We start from the raw sequence: 20,347 nt of genomic DNA, 5'->3' as shown, positions 1-20,347 counted from the left end.
GATGGTGTCCTTTGCTTTACAGAAACTTTGTAATTTTATGAGGTCCCATTTGTCAATTCTTGATCTTAGAGCATATGCTATTGGTGTTCTGTTCAGGAACTTTCCCCCTGTACCAATGTCCTCAAGGGTCTTCTCCAGTTTCTTTTCTATTAGCTTCAGAGTGTCTGGCTTTGTATGGAGGTCCTTGATCCATTTGGAGTTGAGCTTATGGATCAATTTGCATTCTTCTGCATGCTGACCTCCAGTTGAACCAGCACCATTTGTTGAAAAGGCTATCTTTTTTCCATTGGATGTTTTCAGCCTCTTTGTTGAGGATCAAGTGGCCATAGGTGTGTGGGTTCATTTCTGGATCTTCAATCCTGTTCCATTGATCTGCCTGCCTGTCACTGTACCAATACCATGCAGTTTTTAACACTATTGCTCTGTAGTTTTGCTTGAGGTCAGGGATACTGATTCCCCCAGAATTTCTTTTGTTGTTGAGAATAGTTTTAGCTATCCTGGGTTTTTTGTTATTCCAGATGAATTTGAGAATTGCTCTTTCTAACTCTATGAAGAATTGAGTTGGGATTTTGATGGGTATTGCGTTGAATCTGTATATTGCTTTTGGCAAAATGGCCATTTTAACTATATTAATCCTGCCGATCAATGAGCATGGGAGGTTTTTCCATTTTTTGAGATCTTCCTCTATTTCCTTCTTCAGAATCTTGAAGTTCTTGTCATATAGATCTTTCACATGTTTGGTAAGAGTCACCCCAAGGTACTTTATACTGTTTGTGGCTATTGTGAAGGGTGTCATTTCCCTAACTTCTTTCTCAGCCTGCTTATCCTTTGAGTATAGGAAGGCCACTGATTTGCTTGAGTTGATTTTATAACCTGCCACTTTGCTGAAGTTGTTTATCAGCTGTAGGAGTTCTCTAGTGGAGTTTTTTGGGTCACTTAGGTAGACTATCATATCGTCTGCAAATAATGATAGTTTGACTTCTTCCTTTCCAATTGTATCCCTTCAACCTCCTTATGTTGTCTAATTGCACGAGCTAGTACCTCAAGTACAATATTGAAAAGATAAGGAGAAAGTGGGCAGCCCTGTCTAGTCCCTGATTTTAGTGGGATTGCTTCAAGTTTCTCTCCATTTAGTTTGATGTTGGCTACCGGTTTGCTGTATATTGCTTTAAAGATGTTTAGGTATGGGCCTTGAATTCCTATTCTTTCCAAGACTTTTAGCATGAAAGAATGCTGAATTTTATCAAATGCTTTTTCAGCATCCAATGAAATGACCATGTGGTTTTTTTCTTTGAGTTTGTTTATGTAGTGGATTACATTGATGGATTTCTGTATATTGAACCAACCCCGCATCCCTGGGATAAAGCCTACTTGATTATGGTGGATGATTGTTTTGATGTGTTCTTGGATTCGTGTGGCAAAAAATGTGGTACATCTACACTATGGAGTACTATTCAGCCATTAGAAACAATGAATTCATGAAATTCTTAGGCAAATGGATGGAGCTGTAGAACATCATACAAAGTGAGGTAACCCAGTCTCAAAAGATCAATCATGGTATGCACTCACTAATAAGTGGATATTAGCTTGGAAAACTGGAATATGCAAAACATAATCCACACTTCAAATGAGGTACAAGAAGAACAGAGGAGTGGCCCCTAGTTCTGGAAAGACCCAGTGTAGTAGGATAAGACAAAACCAGAACAGGGAAGTGGGAAGGGATGGGTGAGAGAACAGAGGGAGGGAAGGGGGCTTATGTGACTTTCGGGGAGTGGGGAACCAGAGAAAGGGAAATGATTTGAAATGTAAATAAAAAATATGTCGAATAACATTTAAAAAAAATAGAAAGAGCCTAGATATAAACCAACCAATAAACTGATCATTAGATAATAAATCTCTGGTCTATCTACAATAAGGAATATTTAGCTATTAAGAAAAATAGATTTATGAAATTTGCAAGCAAAATAGATGGAACTGAGGACAATCATTCTGAGTAGGGTAACACAGCCAGACCCAGAAATATTAAGTTTTTGTATTTTCTTTCATTTGTGGATGTTGGTTTTGAATCTTCAGTGATATATATCTATTGTTTGGAATACAAATACAGGTTAGAAAAACTAATCAGAGTCTATCAGGAAGTTCCCTTTTAAGGGACAGTAGAGAGAAAACTGTGGTATAAAGGGTTGCAGGGGATTAGTTAATTAGGGAAGAAATGAATTTGGGTACTGGATAGGTGGGCAGGGGAGAAAAGGAAATATTTGGAGGAATAACTAATGATCTTATTATATTTGTGTAAGTTCATTACCTTGTAGCTCTCCCTCCTTTTACTTCTGAGCACTTACCTTGGCTTGTTACCCCTTCAGTTAAAGATCACCAGACTCTACAATATTCTCAGAGTAATTGAATTTTCTTTCTGAGTTAGGAACATAGGAATATACCAAATGCAACACGTCAAAATGTGAAGGCAAGAAGAGGGACACCATCTGTCATAATATTTTTCTAGTTAATTTTAAGCAAGCAAAAGATTTAAAGTATTCTTTATCAGTCCTTGCATTTTTCAAGAGGAAATCCATTAAAGCAATAGCTGTGTTTTGTCATACCCGTGTCTGTCTCCCTAACTCATCAGCATTAAATGAGGCTATGAATCATCTAGGAATTAAGTCTGTTTGGGAAAAGAAGGATATTTGAAAAGTATTTATTTTTTTGCTGACTGTTTTACTTTCCTATTAATATTGTACCAAGTAACCAAACTTAATAAATAACACATATTTATGACAGTTCAAATGAGTCTTATTAGGTGTCTGTAGTGGTGCTATCTTTTGTAGAGCAACGATCCTCTACCAGGCTTGTCAAATCTGTGGCATGTGCACTGCGTGAATACTAGAATAGCTATGAATGATACCTAAGACATTTGTGATGGTCTGAAACAATATCATACTGTAGTTTCAGAAAGTAGAATTCTCCTGTGACTCTATTACCTGTAATGGATTAAGAGAAACACCTTGCTGTCTTTAGCTTCTAAAAACCTTGGGAGTTGTTTGGCTTGTTTGTACTCCCTTCTGCCTTCCTCCATCTTAAAAGTCAGTAATACTCCATCTTTGAAAGAAAGGGTATTGCTCAAATACACAATGAATGGTGTGTAAATTCAGAAAATAAATGGTTAGCTTAAAATCTCTTGCAGTGTTAAGCTCTTACAATTGTTTAACTCAGAACTGTTATATTTCATAGGACTTTTCTCAAAGTCAATGAGCAGTTTTCCAATTATTTCTAACAATGAACACTCTCCACCATCATGTTTGCTCATTTTAATAAAACAGGACTTTTTTGTGGTTAAGTCAAACGTGATTAAAAGTAGGAAATTTATTTTCCTTATTATAAAACTAACACATGTGATTTTTTTTACTTTAGTTTGTTTATGTAGTGGATTACATTGACGGATTTCTGTATATTGAACCTTCCCTGCCTCCCTGGGATGCAGTCTACCTGATCGTGGTGAATTATAGCTCTGATGCATTCTTGGATTTGGTTGGCCAGGATTTTGTTCAGTATTTTTGCATCGATGTTCATGGAAAAGTTTAAGACTATTAGTATTAACTCTTCTTTGAAGATCTGATGGAATTTCCCACTAAACTCATCTGGTCCTGGGCTTTTTTTGGAAGGGAGAGTATTAATGACTGCTTCTATTTCCTCAGGGCTTATGGGACTATTTAGATGGTTTATCTGATCCTGTTTTAAGATGGGCACCTGGTATGTATCTAGAAAGTTATCCATTTCATGCCCCACTATGTTCATAGCAGCCTTATTTATAATAGCCAGATGCTGGAAAGAACCCAGATGTCCTTCAACAGAGGAATGGATACAGAAACTGTTGTATATATACACAATGGAATATTATTCAGCTATTAAAAACAATGAATTCTTGAAATTCTTAGGCAAATGGATGGAACTAGAAAGTGCTATCCTGAGCGAGGTAACCTAGTCACAAAAAAACGCACATGGTGCACTCACTAATAAGCGGATGCTAGTCCAAAAGCTCAAAATAAACAATTAACAATTTACCCAGCACAAGAAGCTCAAGAAGAAGGAGGACTTAAGTGAGGGTGTTATGATTCTTCTGAGAAAGGGAACATAATACTCACAGGAGCAATAAGGGAGGCAATGTGTGGAGCAGAGTCTGAAGTAAAGGCCACCCAGTGAGTGCCCTACCTGGGGATTCATCCTATAAACAGTCACCAAACCCTGACACTACCAAAGCATGTACCAAAAGGAGCATGCCATGGCTGTCTCCAGAGGGGCCCTGCCAAAACCTTACAAATACAGACCAGAAACTAGCAACCAACTATTGGACTGGGCTTGCGGTCCCCAACAGAGGATCTGGAGGGTGGTCCGGAGGAGCTGAAGGGGTTTATAGTCCCATGGGAAGAACAATGACTTCAGACACCCAGACATCCCAAGACTCCCAGGGACTGAACCATCAACCAAGGGGTATACATGGTTCCAGCCAAAAATATGGCAGAGGAATGCCTTGTTGGGCATCATTAGGATTTCTATTAAGGTGTAGAAAATAAAAGTAATACATTTATTTATGATTGTAATTATATAGTACATATTTCCTATATGATTTGTAGATGCAAGAAAATTCAGAAATAGTATGATACCAATTTGCCAAGAATGTCTTCTTGAGAGGACTGAGTCAGTCAGCCAGAGCCAGGCTAACTCTATGACAGGCTGGAAACTGGAAATTTGGGAAACTAGGCCTAAGTTTTTGTTTCCCAGAACTGGAAAAGTCAGAAATAAGTCAATTCCAGGAAAAACCTGCCCTCAAGTCAACCAGTCTGGAAGCTACCCCAGTACCTAACCTGAGCCTATCTCACAGGCAAGTAGAGTCAATTAGCAAAAGTCCTCAAAATTCCCCAGAGTCTTAACCAATTACAAAGACACCTATACACCTGGGAAAATAACCAACCAATCAAGTAAAGAAAGGTAAAAGTCACCCACTCCGACCCTAATGAGCTTTAAATTGACTCTGCAATGTCTACATGTCTGTCTTCCATGACAAGTTATGGTAGACCTCTCCATGCATATTCTCTGTAGAATAAACACTCTTTGCTGCTGCATACTATTTGAGTATGAGGTATTGTTCTTCACAAATCATGGGCCCTTACCTTCTAATGGAAGCAGAAATCAAAGAAAAAGGGAAATCATGTAACTCCTAGACTAGGCCTCTCTTATTATATTTTTAAAACTTTTTAGAAGATTTGATATATGTAGACAATGTATCCTGATCATATTTACCTACCACTAACTCCTACAACTCTCCCCAGGATCCTATCATATCACCCTCACAACTTCACTGTTCTCCTTATTTATCTGTCTGTCTGTTTGCCTACTGAATATTAGTGTTGCCCATATGGACATGCATGTGGGGGATCCACTTGGGCACAGAGAGCCTACAAGCAGCCATAGTTCTAAGAGAAAGGTAACTCTTCCTCCTCCAGCAGCCATCAGCTAGCATAGGGCCTTGGGAAATTCTCCCTGTCCATGCTGACTTTTAACTAGCTTGTACAAGTCTTATGCAGGTAAACAGCCATGTCATGTTCAAAGAACATCCATTCACAGCAGTCATTTTTTCCACTGGCTCTTACATTCTTTTTTTTTTTATTCGATATATTTTTATTTACATTTCAAATGATTTCCCCTTTTCTGGTCCCCCACTCCCCGAAAGTCCCCTAAGCCCCCTTCACTCCCCTTGTTCTCCCATCCACCCCTTCCCACTTCCTTGTTCTGGTATTGCCCTATACTGCTACACTGAGTCTTTCCAGAGTAAGGGGCCAATCCTCTGTTTTTCTTGTACCTCTTTTGATGTGTGGATTATGTGTTGGGTATTCCAGTTTTCTAGGCTAATATCCACTTATTAGTGAGTGCATACCATGATTGATCTTTTGAGACTGGGTTACCTCACTTAGTATAATGTTCTCCAGCTCCATCCATTTGCCTAAGAATTTCATGAATTCATTGTTTCTAATGGCTGAATAGTACTCCATTGTGTAGATGCACCACAGTTTTTGCATCCATTCTTCTGTTGAGGGATACCTGGGTTCTTTCCAGCTTCTGGCTATTATAAATAGGGCTGCTATGAACATAGTGGAGCATATATCCTTAATACATGCTGGGGAATCCTCTGGGTATATGCCCAGGAGTGGTATAGCAGGATCTTCTGGAAGTGAGGTGCCCAGTTTTCTGAGGAACCACCAGACTGATTTCCAGAGTGGTTGGACCAATTTGCAACCCCACCAGCAGTGGAGGAATGATCCTCTTTCTCCACATCCTCACCAACACCTGCTGTCTCCTGAATTTTTAATCTTAGCCATTCTGACTGGTGTAAGGTGAAATCTTAGGGTTGTTTTGATTTGCATTTCCCTAATGACTAATGAAGCTGAGCATTTTTTAAGATGCTTCTCAGCTATCTGAAGTTCTTCAGGTGAAAATTCTTTGTTTAACTCTGTACCCCATTTTTAACAGGGTAATTTGGTTTTCTGCTTGAGTTCTTTGTATATATTGGATATTAGCCCCCTATCTGATGTAGGGTTGGTGAAGATCTTTTCCTAATTTGTTGGTTGCTGATTTGTCCTCTTGATGGTGTCCTTTGCCTTACAGAAACTCTGTAATTTTATGAGGTCTCATTTGTCAATTCTTGATCTTAGAGCATACGCTATTGGTGTTCTGTTCAGAAACTTTCTCCCTGTACCGATGTCCTCAAGGGTCTTCCCCAGTTTCTTTTCTATTAGCTTCAGACTATCTGGCTTTATGTGTAGGTCCTTGATCCATTTGGAGTTGAGCTTAGTACAAGGAAACAAGGATGGATCAATTCGCATTCTTCTGCATGCTGACCTCCAGTTGAACCAGCACCATTTGTTGAAAAGGCTATCTTTTTTCCATTGGATGTTTTCAGCCCCTTTGTTGAGGATCAAGTGGCCATAGGTGTGTGGGTTCATTTCTGGATCTTACATTCTTAACAAGTCTTATTATGATCTTCCCTGAGGCTTGAGAGTGGTGTTGCTATAGATGTTCCATTTATGACCTTGTGAATCCTCACAGTCATTTTCTCGGCTTTTTAATGGTAATGTGTCTTTGATTAACTACTATCAACTGCAATAAGAAGCTCCCTTACCTAAGGTAAAGAGCAGCCCAAACATATAGGAAAAAAAACTATAAATATTTAGAAGAATATTTGACAGCATAATCACTTAGAAAAACAAAATTGGTTTTTCCTTAGGGCCTATGACTTTCGTAGATACTGTTTTTAAACATGTTACAGCACTAGGCATGAATTTCATCTAGCAGAGCAACCTCAAAATGCTATTGCACTAGGCTCAGATCAATAGTAAAATTGCATTGGTTTTTTTTTATTATTTGATATAATTTATTTACATTTCAAATGATTTCCCTTTTCTAGCCCCCCCACTCCCCGAAAGTCCCGTAAGCCCCCTTCTCTTCCCCTGTCCTCCCACCCACCCCTTCCCAATTCCCCGTTCTGGTTTTGCCGAATACTGTTGCACTGAGTCTTTCCAGAACCAGGGGCCACTCCTCCTTTCTTCTTGTACCTCATTTGATGTGTGGATTATGTTTTGGGTATTCCAGGTTTCTAGGTTAATATCCACTTATTAATGAGTGCATACCATGATTCACCTTTTGAGTCTGGGTTACCTCACTTAGTATGATATTCTCTAGCTCCATCCATTTGCCTAAGAATTTCATGAATTCATTGTTTCTAATGGCTGAATAGTACTCCATTGTGTAGATATACCACATTTTTGCATCCACTCTTCTGTTGAGGGATACCTGGGTTCTTTCCAGCATCTGGCAATTATAAATAGGGCTGCTATGAACATAGTAGAGCATGTATCCTTATTACATGGTGGGGAGTCTTCTGGGTATATGCCCAGGAGTGGTATAGCAGGATCTTCTGGAAGTGAGGTGCCCAGTTTTCAGAGGAACCGCCAGACTGCTTTCCAGAGTGGTTGTACAAATTTGCAACCCCACCAGCAGTGGAGGAGTGTTCCTCTTTCTCCACACCCTCTCCAACACCTGCTGTCTCCTGAATTTTTAATCTTAGCCATTCTGACTGGTGTAAGATGAAATCTTAGGGTTGTTTAGATTTGCATTTCCCTAATGACTAATGAAGTTGAGCATTTTTTTGTCTTTTTTTTTATTCGATATAATTTATTTACATTTCAAATGATTTCCCCTTTTCTAGCCCCCCCCCCACTCCCCGATAGTCCCGTAAGCCCCCTTCTCTTTTTAAGATGCTTCTCGGCCATCCGAAGTTCTTCAGGTGAGAATTCTTTGTTTAACTCTGTACCCCATTTTTTAATAGGGTTGTTTGGTTTTCTGGAGTCTAACTTCTTGAGTTCTTTATATATATTGGATATTAGCCCTCTATCTGATGTAGGATTGGTGAAGATCTTTTCCCAATTTGTTGGTTGCCGATTTGTCCTCTTGATGGTGTCCTTTGCCTTACAGAAACTTTGTAATTTTATGAGGTCCCATTTGTCAATTCTTGATCTTAGAGCATACGCTATTGGTGTTCTGTTCAGAAACTTTCTCCCTGTACCTATGTCCTCAAGGGTCTTCCCCAGTTTCTTTTCTGTTAGCTTCAGAGTGTCTGGCTTTATGTGGAGGTCCTTGATCCATTTGGATTTGAGCTTAGTACATGGAGACAAGGATGGATCAATTCCCATTCTTCTGCATGCTGACCTCCTGTTGGACCAGCACCATTTGTTGAAAAGGCTATCTTTTTTCCATTGGATGTTTTCAGCCTCTTTGTCGAGGATCAAGTGGCCATAGGTGTGTGGGTTCATTTCTGGATCTTCAATCCTGTTCCATTGATCCTCCTGCCTGTCACTGTACCAATACCAGCAGTTTTTAACACTATTGCTCTGTAGTATTGCTTGAGGTCAGGGATACTGATTCCCCCAGATTTTCTTTTGTTGCTGAGAATAGTTTTAGCTATCCTGGGTTTTTTGTTGTTCCAGATGAATTTGATAATTGCTCTTTCTAACTCTGTGAAGAATTGAGTTGGGATTTTGATGGGTATTGCATTGAATCTGTATAGTGCTTTAGGAAAAATGGCCATTTTAACTATATTGATTCTACCGATCCATGAGCATGGGAGGTTTTCCCATTTTTTGAGGTCTTCTTCCATTTCCTTCTTCAGAGTCTTGAAGTTCTTGTCATACAGATCTTTCACATGTTTGGTAAGAGTCACCCCAAGATACTTTATACTGTTTGTGGCTATTGTGAAGGGGGTCATTTCCCTAATTTCTTTCTCAGCCTGCTTATCCTTGGAATATAGGAAGGCCACTGATTTGCTTGAGTTGATTTTATAACCTGCCACTTTGCTGAAGTTGTTTATCAGCTGTAGGAGCTCTCTAGTGGAGTTCTTTGGGTCACTTTGGTAGACGATCATGTCGTCTGCAAATAATGATAGTTTGACTTCTTCCTTTCCAATTTGTATCCCTTTGACCTCCTTATGTTGTCGAATTGCCCGAGCTAGTACCTCAAGTACAATATTGAAAAGATAAGGAGAAAGGGGGCAGCCTTGTCTGGTCCCTGATTTCAGTGGGATTGCTTCAAGTTTCTCTCCATTTAGTTTGATGCTGGCTACCGGTTTGCTGTATATTGCTTTTACTATGTTTAGGTATGGGCCTTGAATTCCTGTTCTCTCCAAGACTTTAAGCATGAAAGGATGCTGAATTTTGTCAAATGCTTTTTCAGCATCCAATGAAATGACCATGTGGTTTTGTTCTTTGAGTTTGTTTATGTAGTGGATTGTATTGATGGATTTCCGTATATTGAACCAACCCTGCATTCCCGGGATAAAGCCTACTTGATCATGGTGGATGATCGTTTTGATGTGTTCTTGGATTCGGTTGGCAAGAATTTTATTGAGTATTTTTGCATCGATGTTCATAAGGGAAATTGGTCTGAAGTTCTCTTTCTTTGTTGGATCTTTGTGTGGCTTTGGTATCAGCGTAATTGTGGCTTCGTAGAAGGAATTGGGTAGTGTTCCTTCTGTTTCTATTTTGTGGAATAGTTTGAAGAGTATTGGTGTTAACTCTTCTTTGAAGGTCTGGTAGAATTCTGCACTGAAGCCATCTGGTCCTGTGCTTTTTTTGGTTGGAAGACTTTCTATGACTCCTTCTATTTCTTTAGGCATTATGGGACTGTTTAGATGGTCTAGTTGGTCCTGATTTAATTTTGGTATTTGGTATCTGTCAAGGAAATTGTCCATTTCCTCCAGATTCTCCAGTTGTGTTGAGTACAGGCTCTTGTAGTAGGATCCGATGATTTTTTGGATTTCCTCAGTTTCCGTTGTTATATCTCCCTTTTCATTTCTAAGTTTGTTAATTTGGATACTTTCTCTGTGCCCTTTGGTCAGTCTGGCTAAGGGTTTATCTATCTTGTTGATTTTCTCAAAGAACCAGCTCCTGGTTTTGTTGATCTTTTGTATGGTTCTCTTTGTTTCTACTTGATTGATTTCGGCCCTGAGTTTGATGATTTCCTGCCTTCTACTCCTCCTGGGCAAAATAGCTTCTTTTTGTTCTAGGGCTTTCAGGTGTGTCATTAAGTTGGTAATGTATGCTCTCTCCATTTTCTTTTTGGAGGCACTCAGGGCTATAAGTTTTCCTCTTAGCACTGCTTTCATTGTGTCCCATAGATTTGGGTATGTTGTGTTTTCCTTTTCATTGTGTTCTAAAAAGTCTTTAATTTCTTTCTTTATTTCTTCCTTGACCAAGGTATCATTGAGTAGAGTATTGTTCAGTTTCCATGTGTATGTGGGTTTTCTGTTGTTTCTGTTGCTATTGAAGACCACTTTTACTCCATAGTGATCAGATAGGAAGCATGGGATTAGTTCTATCTTCTTATATTTGTTGAGGTCTGTCTTGTGACCAATTATATGGTCGATTTTGGAGAAGGTACCATGAGGTGCTGAGAAAAAGGTATATTCTTTTGTTTTAGGATAGAATGTTCTATATATGTCTGTTAAATCTAATTGGTCCAAAGCTTCAATTAGTTTCATTGTGTCCCTGTTTAGTTTTTGTTTTCCTGATCGGTCCATTGAGGAAAGTGCAGTGTTGAAGTCACCCACAATTATTGTGTTAGGTGCAATGTGTGCTTTTAGTTTTAATAAAGTTTCTTTTACGAAAGAGGGTGCCCTTGCATTTGGGGCATAGATGTTCAGGATTGACAGTTCTTCTTTTTGTATTTTTCCTTTGACCAGCAAGAAGTGTCCCTCAGAGTCTCTTTTGATGACTTTGGGTTGAAAGTCAATTTTATCTGATATTAAAATGGCTACTCCAGCTTGTATCCTGAGACCATTTGCTTGTAAAATTGTCTTCCAGCCTTTTACTCTAAGGTAGTGTTTGTCTTTGACCCTGAGGTGTGTTTCCTGTAAGCAGCAAAATGTAGGGTCCTGTTTACGTATCCAGTCAGTTAGTCTGTGTCTTTTTATTGGGGCATTAAGTCCATTGATGTTAAGAGATATTAAGGAATAGTGATTGTTACTTCCTATCATTTTTGACGTTATTTTTTAAATTTGAATGCTTAACTTCTTTTGGGTTTGATGAAAGGTTACTATCTTGCTTTTTGCAGGGTGAAGTTTCCCTCCTTGTATTGGTGTTGTTCTCCTATTATCCTTTTTAGGGCTGGGTTTGTGGATAGATATTGGGTAAACTTGGTTTTGTCATGAAATATCTTAGTTTCTCCATCTATGGTGATTGAGAGTTTTGCTGGATATAGTAGTTTTGGTTGGCATTTGTGTTCTCTTAGAGTCTGCATGAGATCTGCCCAGGACCTTCTAGCCTTCATAGTCTCAGGTGAAAAGTCTGCTGTGATTCTGATAGGTCTTCCTTTATATGTTACTTGGCCTTTTTCTCTTACTGCCTTTAGTATTCTTTCTTTGCTTAGAACATTTGGTGTTTTGATTATTATGTGACGGGAAGTATTTCTGTTCTGGTCTAGTCTGTTTGGAGTTCTGTAGGCTTCTTGTATATTCATGGGCATCTCTCTCTTTAGGTTAGGGAAGTTTTCTTCCATAATTTTATTGAAGATATTTTCTGGCCCTTTAAGTTGTAAATCTTCACTCTCATCTATGCCTATAATCCTTAGTTTTGGTCTTCTCATTGTGTCCTGTATTTACTGGATATTTTGGGTTACAAGCTTTTTGCATTTTGCATTTTCTTTAACTGTTGAGTCCATGGTTTCTATGGAATCTTCAGCATCTGAGATTCTTTCTTCTATCTCTTGTATTCTGTTGTTGATATTTGCATCTCTGTCCCCTGATTTCTTCCCAAGGCTTTCTATCTCCAAAGTTGTCTCCCTTTGAGTTTTCTTAGTTGTTTCTACTTCTGATTTTAGATCCTGGATGGTTTTGCTTAGCTCCTTCACTTGCTTGTTTGTGCTTTCCTGTAATTCTTTAAGAGATTTTTGTGTTTCCTCTTTCATGACCTCAGCCTGTTGACCAAAGTTCTCCTGTATTTCTTTAGGAGATTTTTGTGTTTCGTCTTTCATGACCTCAGCCTGTTGACCAAAGTTCTCCTGTATTTCTTTAAGTGTTTTTTGCATTTCCTCCTTGTTGGCTTTTGTATTCTCCTGGATTTCTTTTAATGATTTTTGTGTTTCCCTTGCAAGGGCTTCTAACTTTTGGTCCATTTTCTCCTGAATTTCTTTAAGTATGTCCTTCATGTGTTCCTGTACCAGCATCATGACCAGTGATTTTAAATCCAAATCTTGTTTTACTGGTGTGATGGGGTATCCAGGACATGTTGGTAGAGGAGAATTGGATTCAGATGTTGCCATATTGCCTTGATTTCTGTTAGTGACCTTCCTGCGTTTGCCTTTTGCCATCTAGTTCTCACTGGTGTTAGTTTGTCTTGTCAGTGCTGGACTCACCAGTGCAAGCTGCCCCTTCCTAGTTGGCCTCTGGTGCACAGCTTACCTCCTGCACTGCTTGTAGATAGGGTGCTGCTGCCCAGGCTGTTCAGATCCCAAAGCAGGCACCTGAAGGCTCCCGCTGGGGCCCGCTGGATTCACTGGAGCACACTGACTTCTCCCAGCTGGCCACCCGGAAGCCCAGCTAGCCTCTTGCAGGACTTGGAGATGTGGTGCTGCCGCCCAGGCTGATCTGGATCCGGAAGCGGAGAGAGTAGAGCTGAGGGCTTCCACCTGAGGCCTTGCCCCAGATTGTGTCTGTGGACCAGATGGAGCCCGTGGGCACCCCCAGGGAGTGCCGACGGTGTAAGCTGCTGTGACCTCCCCTGTGTTCCACTCACTCTGCTGGGCAGCCGATCTGCCAACCGGGCTGGTGCACACAAGGTTAGCCTGGCCGCCCAGTCCCTGAGTCCAGGCAAAAGCCTGGGGGGCCAAGGTCCGAGCAAAGTTCCCCTAGGGCTATGACTGTTAATTGGGTCCGCCAAGTGACTAGGATGGTGGGCGTGCACACCCGCGCTCCCTGAAAGCTCCTGGAGAGTCTGCTGTGCTAACAACCTCCTGGGCAGGTTGACTCTCAGATGGCCCACCAAGCCGCCCAGTTCTTGGGGTCAGTCCTGTGCCTTTTGGGGCCTAGACCCCCGCTTTGTTAGCCTCAGGCTATGCCTGTTACAGGTCTGCCCGCCAGAGCTCTCTGTCATCCTGCAGGCAAAATGGCGGTGCACGCGCAGGTCTGGGCAAAAAACCTCCTGGCTGGGTTGGCACCACATGGCCCCTCCCCACCCCCCCCACCCCCCGACCAGCCCAGGGCCTGGGTGCAGGCCAACGCCCGTCGGGCTCAGACCACCGCGTTGTTGGCCTCGGATTATGTTTGAGTACCTGAGTCTGACCGATCCCTGGAGTCCGGAACCAAGATGGATGCACCTCTCCTGACTGGTGGGAGGCCGAGTTCTGCATTGCTTTTTTTAACTGCAAACAATAATCACAAGTTTTTCAGAGGATAGTGAACGTACACTGAAAAGTTCTAGCAGGTATAGATGAAAAATGTTGCTGTTGCACAATGTAAACAATCTTGTCTGTAGATGGTCTAAATATCATCTGTCACGCAAGCCATTTGTCACTTCTGTAGCTATGCAGAGATCCAGCTAGCTCTATCGCATCTTAGTGCATAAATTTTTTGTTAGAACATTAGCTCTAATGTTTGAGTTACAGATGCTGAAGACTCTCTCTGATGCTCATTTGCATATAATTAGGCCACATCTTCACATGTAGTACTGGTTATAATAAAACAACTTTCATAGCTGTATATCATATATTTTCACTGTGTTCCTGTACCCTCTACCTCATTTTTCTCATCTCTTTCCACATGTTAATTTCTTTCACTTCTCTAGACAGTTTTATTTCTACTTTCATATGATTTTCCCTATATATAATATTTTATATGAATTCTATATGATATAAAATATATAGGGTCTACAAATGAGAGAAAACAAGTCTAAAGTCTCACTAAACATACTCAATAAGATAATTTCTAACTACAATAATTTTTCCAGAAAATGAAATAATTTTATTTTCTTTATGGCTATATAAAACTCCATTGTATATGCATAGACAGTTTTTTCTGATTCTGTATACCTATGTTGGTTCCACAATTTCCATTTTGTGTATGGTGCTATGATAAAAATGTATGTATATCTGTGATGTGTTGACTTAAATCTCTTTGGGTGAATACTCAGTACAACTGAGTCATACAGTATTTCTATTTTTCATTTTCTGAGGAATCTCTAGACTTCTTTATAGGAGCTGGGCTAATTTGTAATCCCATTAGTAGTATACATGGATTCCATTTTTTTCCACATTCTCATTAACATTCACTGTCATTTGTTCTCTTAATGAACACCATTCTGAACGGGGTGAGACAGATACTCAGTGTAATCTTGACACACACTTTCCCAATGGCTAGTGCTGTTGAATATTTTATTATAATACATAGGTTTTTGATGAAATTTTAGGATGCAGTTGAGTATCTGTAGGCTATTTGAGGAAAACATGGACATTTGCCTTTCTAATACATCAACTTTTCTCAACCAATTATGTTCCAAGACATGTCCCACAACTAGTTAACAAAGGAAACTCTGAGAAATAACCCTGTTATTTATAGATGAATATAAAATGATGCTGGCTATATGTGAGCTGATTATAATATACATTTAAAACAGCTTATTTTGAACAGCAAGTTAAGGAAACATTAAAGCTTATGCCTAAGTATTTCTACCATCATCTGCTCTATGGCCAGTCTCTTTTGTTCATTATGTTACTGTCCCAAAAGGTAGCAAACAAAAAGTGCACTTCAAAATATAATCTTAGTTAAGGTCATTTTAATTTTGAAGCCAGGCCATATTTAATATTCCCTTCTAAACAAGTTTTGGGTTTTTATATAAATACATCTAAACTATTACTAGAGCAAACATATGCCTCTGTTTATGGTTTTGATACTAATTAATGATTTATTAGGGAGCAACTATTTATGTCATTAAATATACTAAAATGTAGGATTTCTTCAAAATGAAGTTTAAGTTTAATTAAAATGAATATAAATACACATGTAAAACAATATAATCAATAATCCAATAACCCAGGTATTTTTATTAGATAAAATATCTAATGCTTTTATGTTGTATATCCTCATTTTGCCTTTAATCTGTATGTACACACACACACACACACACACACACACACACACACACACATGTATATATGTACATATATAGTCGTCTTAAAAGAGCAGCCGCTCATCATTTGGAACCATCGACTCATCAGGTTGTGGTTGGTCACCACGTAAGCCCTCATTTGTGGGAGATATAGGATATTTGGTCACCACAGAAATGCTTGTCTGTGGGAGATCTAGGATGATTGGTCACCACAGAAGGAAAGAAGATCTAGGATATTTGGTCACCACAGAAACACTTGTCTGTGGGAGATCTAGGATGATTGGTCACCACAGAAGGAAATGCTCGTCTGTGGGAGATCTGGGATGATTGGTCACCACAGAAGGAAATGCTCGTCTGTGGGAGATCTAGGATATTTGGTCAGCACAGAAATAGTTGTCTGTGAGAGATCTGGGATAATTGGTCACCACTGAGCTGCTTGTTTGGGGATAGTTGGTCACCACAGAAACACCTGTCTGTAGGGGATCTGGGGTAATCCAAGTGACATATTATGGGACAGGTATTAGATAAGCATGAGGCTTTTCTTAATGGTCTCAAGGAGGCCCTCAAGATGAGAAGAATAAGGGTTAAAAAAACGAGATCTTCACAAAAGTTTTATTTTTATACAAAATAAAATAAAAAGACTAAAAAACAAAAACAAAAAAACCCCCAAAACTTAAAAAAAAAAAAAAAAAAAAAAAAAAACAGATGCTGGAAAGATTCTTAGCTCAAGTATATTTGTGCTATGCATGCCTGTCACTGTACCAATACCATGCAGTTTTTAACACTATTGTTTAGTAGTATTGCTTGAGGTCAGGGATACTGATTCCCCCAGAAATTCTTTTGTTGTTCAGAATAGTTTTTAGCTATCCTGGGTTTTTTGTTATTCCAGATGAATTTGAGAATTGCTCTTTCTAACTCTATGAAGAATTGAGTTGGGATTTTGATGGGTATTACATTGAATCTGTATATTGCTTTTGGCAAAATGGCCATTTTAACTATATTAATCCTGCCGATCCATGAGCATGGGAGGTTTTTCCATTTTTTGACAGTGATAGGCAAGCAGATCAATGGAACAGGATTGAAGATCCAGAAATGAACCCACACACTTATGGCCACTTGATCCTCGACAAAGGGGCTGAAAACATCCAATGGAAAAAAGATAGCCTTTTCAACAAATGGTGCTGGTTCAACTGGAGGTCAGCATGCAGAAGAATGTGAATTGATCCATCCTTGTCTCCTTGTACTAAGCTCAACTCAAAATAGATCAAGGACCTCCACATAAAACCAGACACACTGAAGCTAATAGAAAAGAAACTGGGGAAGACCCTTGAGGACATTGGTACAGGGGGAAAGTTCCTGAACAGAACACCAATAGCATATGCTCTAAGATCAAGAATTGACAAATGGGACCTCATAAAATTACAAAGTTTCTGTAAAGCAAAGGACACCATCAAAAGGACAAACAGGCAACCAACAAATTGGGAAAAGATCTTCACCAACCCTACATCAGATAGGGGGCTAATATCCAATATATACAAAGAATTCAAGAAGTTAGACCCCAGGGAATCAAATAACCCTATTAAGAAATGGGGTACAGAGTTAAACAAAGAATTCTCACCTGAAGAACTTTGGATGGCAGAGAAACTTCTTTAAAAAAGGCTCAACTTCATTAGTCATTAGGGAAATGCAAATCAAAACAACCCTGAGATTTCACCTTACACCAGTCAGAATGGCTAAGGTTAAAAACTCAGGAGACAGCAGGTGTTGGTGAGGATGTGGAGAAAGAGGAACACTCCTCCACTGCTGGTGGGGTTGAAAATTGGTCCAACCACTCTGGAAATCAGTCTGGTGGTTCCTCAGAAAACTGGGCACCTCACTTCCAGAAGATCCTGCTATACCACTCCTGGGCATATACCCAGAAGACTCCCCACCATGTAATAAGGATACATGCTCTACTATGTTCATAGCAGCCCTATTTATAATTGCCAGATGCTGGAAAGAACCCAGGTATCCCTCAACAGAAGAATGGATGCAAAAAATGTGGTATATCTACACAATGGAGTACTATTCAGCCATTAGAAACAATGAATTCATGAAATTCTTAGGCAAATGGATGGAGCTAGAGAACATCATACTAAGTGAGGTAACCCAGACTCAAAAGGTGAATCATGGAATGCACTCACTAATAAGTGGATATTAACCTAGAAAACTGGAATACCCAAAACATAATCCACACATCAAATGAGGTACAAGAAGAACGGAGGAGTGGCCCCCTGGTTCTGGAAAGACTTAGTGTAGCAGTACAGGGCAAAACCAGAACAGGGAACTGGGAAGGGGTGGGTGGAAGAACAGGGGGATGGAAGGGGGCTTATGTGACTTTTGGAGAGTGGGGGGCCAGAAAAGGGGAAATCATTTGAAATGTAAATAAAAATATATCAAATAAAAAAACAATAAAGAATACATAAAAAATAAAAAATATATGTATGACTATTGACAGCTTGTCAAGCTTTCTACTTACAACTGCTATAACAGGGGAAGCAACTAAATATAAAATTATGTTGTCTTTCTATATTAGATGTTTCAAATAAGATTAAGACAAATATTATAACTGACTATTACACTCAGTCATTTGAGATGTTTGTTAAATTTAATATTAGTCATATTATTGAGATTCCTTATGATCCTCAAGGACAAGACATTGTGGAACAGGCCCATAGAACTTTAAAACAGTATTTTCATAAATAAAAGAGGGAAGAATCATATTTCCTTACACCACAAAAATTTTAAAATTTCAGTGCCAAGAAACTCTGTGAATGTGGGGAAAAGGGCATGTTTGTGTTTTTTCTGCAGGATTCTGAAGGAGCATGCTAGCTGCCAGAGTGGTTAAGGAGAGATGCTGATCATTGAAAAATGGCCAGGGTCCTTGACGCCTTTAGGTACCTCCTGCTATGCTGGCACTACAGACATCTGCAAACTCAACATCCCCCTACAGATTTTTTGGTGTCTTCAGAAGAGAGAAACGTGCATTATTTTTGTCCTTTGTAATTGGCCTTTCCCTGACTACCTCTGTGGTGGCCGCTGGATTGGCAGGTGGATCATTGGGACATTCTATTATAGTCACCAATAAGTTAGCTGAACAATTTCAATTAGTTATTGAGTCTTCTGCAGAATCTCTGGCTTCCCCGCAAAGTCAAATAACTCCATTTGCCCAAGTTGCCTTTCAGAATTGCTGTGCCTTAGACCTTCTCACAGCTGAGAAGGGTGTTTTTTTTCTTAAGTAAGAATGTTTTATTATGTTAATGAATCTGGTGTAAGAGAATTACAGGTGCATAAATTTCATAAGCTGAATGAAGATACTCAGAGATAGAAATTTTCTAGTGCTTCCACTGATTGGTAGCATGTTTTCCCTCCTTGATGCCCCTTGTTGGGCCTTTACTTATATATAAGATTTATTAGACAACAGGTTGACTCTGTGGCATTCAAAACCATACAATTACTTTATCATCAACTTGATTTGACTGACAGAGGCCTGGCTAAGCTATGCAATGACATCACTCCCACGGGATACATAGCAACTCAGAACTATGCACTCTGGTTGAGCATGGCATGAACCTGCAAGGGGTGTAGAGCAAGGCATTGCAGGGGGAGGACCCAATTGTCCACTTCTGAGTCCCTCGTGAAGCACACCCGATCTGCATAGGTGTTCATGTCGGTCCTTGGACCACTCTAAGTTATGTGGGGATCTCCCACCAAGATGGACTCTGCTCGTCCTCTCCAAAAGACACCAAGAGCCACCTAAGATGTGGGAAGAACAATCCTCTGTTCCCCATGAGAGGGATTGGGTCAATCCTTCCCCCTTTTTTTGGTTAATGCCCACTTCTTGATTAATCAATGAGACCTATAGATATCAGCTTTCTTGCAGGCCTCACAAAAATTAAATAAAAAGGGAGGAGATGCCAGGAGTCAAACTGACCTTACTTTATGTTTAGAGTTCATTTTAAAGATAGGCTTAGGTTTTGACTTCTCCTTAGCTACAGACCTTGGAGAGATCAGGTGGTCAATGGTCATTGCGCCCTTCCAGAAGAAGAAAACATCTTACAGCTGCCAGAAATTCACCTTGGCTGGATGCCTGGGCTATGTGAAGAATCCCACTTGCCATACTTCTTCCCCTGCCTATGTAAGTTGCCTGAGAAAATAAAGTTTTGGGAGCCTTGAACAAAGTTGGTCTTGGCCTTCTTTGTGTCTCCTGTTTCTGTTTCTCTGCCCTTTTCTCCTAGGGTCCCCTGTCGAAAACCCCCACAGGCTGGGGCATATATATATATATATATATATATATATATATATATATATATATATATTTCAAATATTTCAGATGCTAATATGTGTGCAGTTTTCAGTCTTTGCTATCCTATGTGTTTTATCAGCCATTGGACTAACATAATATATGTGTTTCACTGTTAATGGATGTTTATGCTTTTCTACATATTTTCTGTTATTAATATATTTATATTAATAATCTATATCTTATAGTAATTGCTTGAACTCTAATCACTTTCTTAATATAGAGACTTAGATGTGGAATTATTAGTTTAAAGTGTGCTTTAAAAACTTATTTTGATACATATCACTGGAATCCTAATGTAGTC

This window comes from Apodemus sylvaticus, chromosome X (genome assembly GCF_947179515.1).
Source record: "Apodemus sylvaticus chromosome X, mApoSyl1.1, whole genome shotgun sequence".
Lineage (NCBI taxonomy): Eukaryota > Metazoa > Chordata > Mammalia > Rodentia > Muridae > Apodemus > Apodemus sylvaticus.
Note: the sequence above shows the minus strand (reverse complement) of the source record.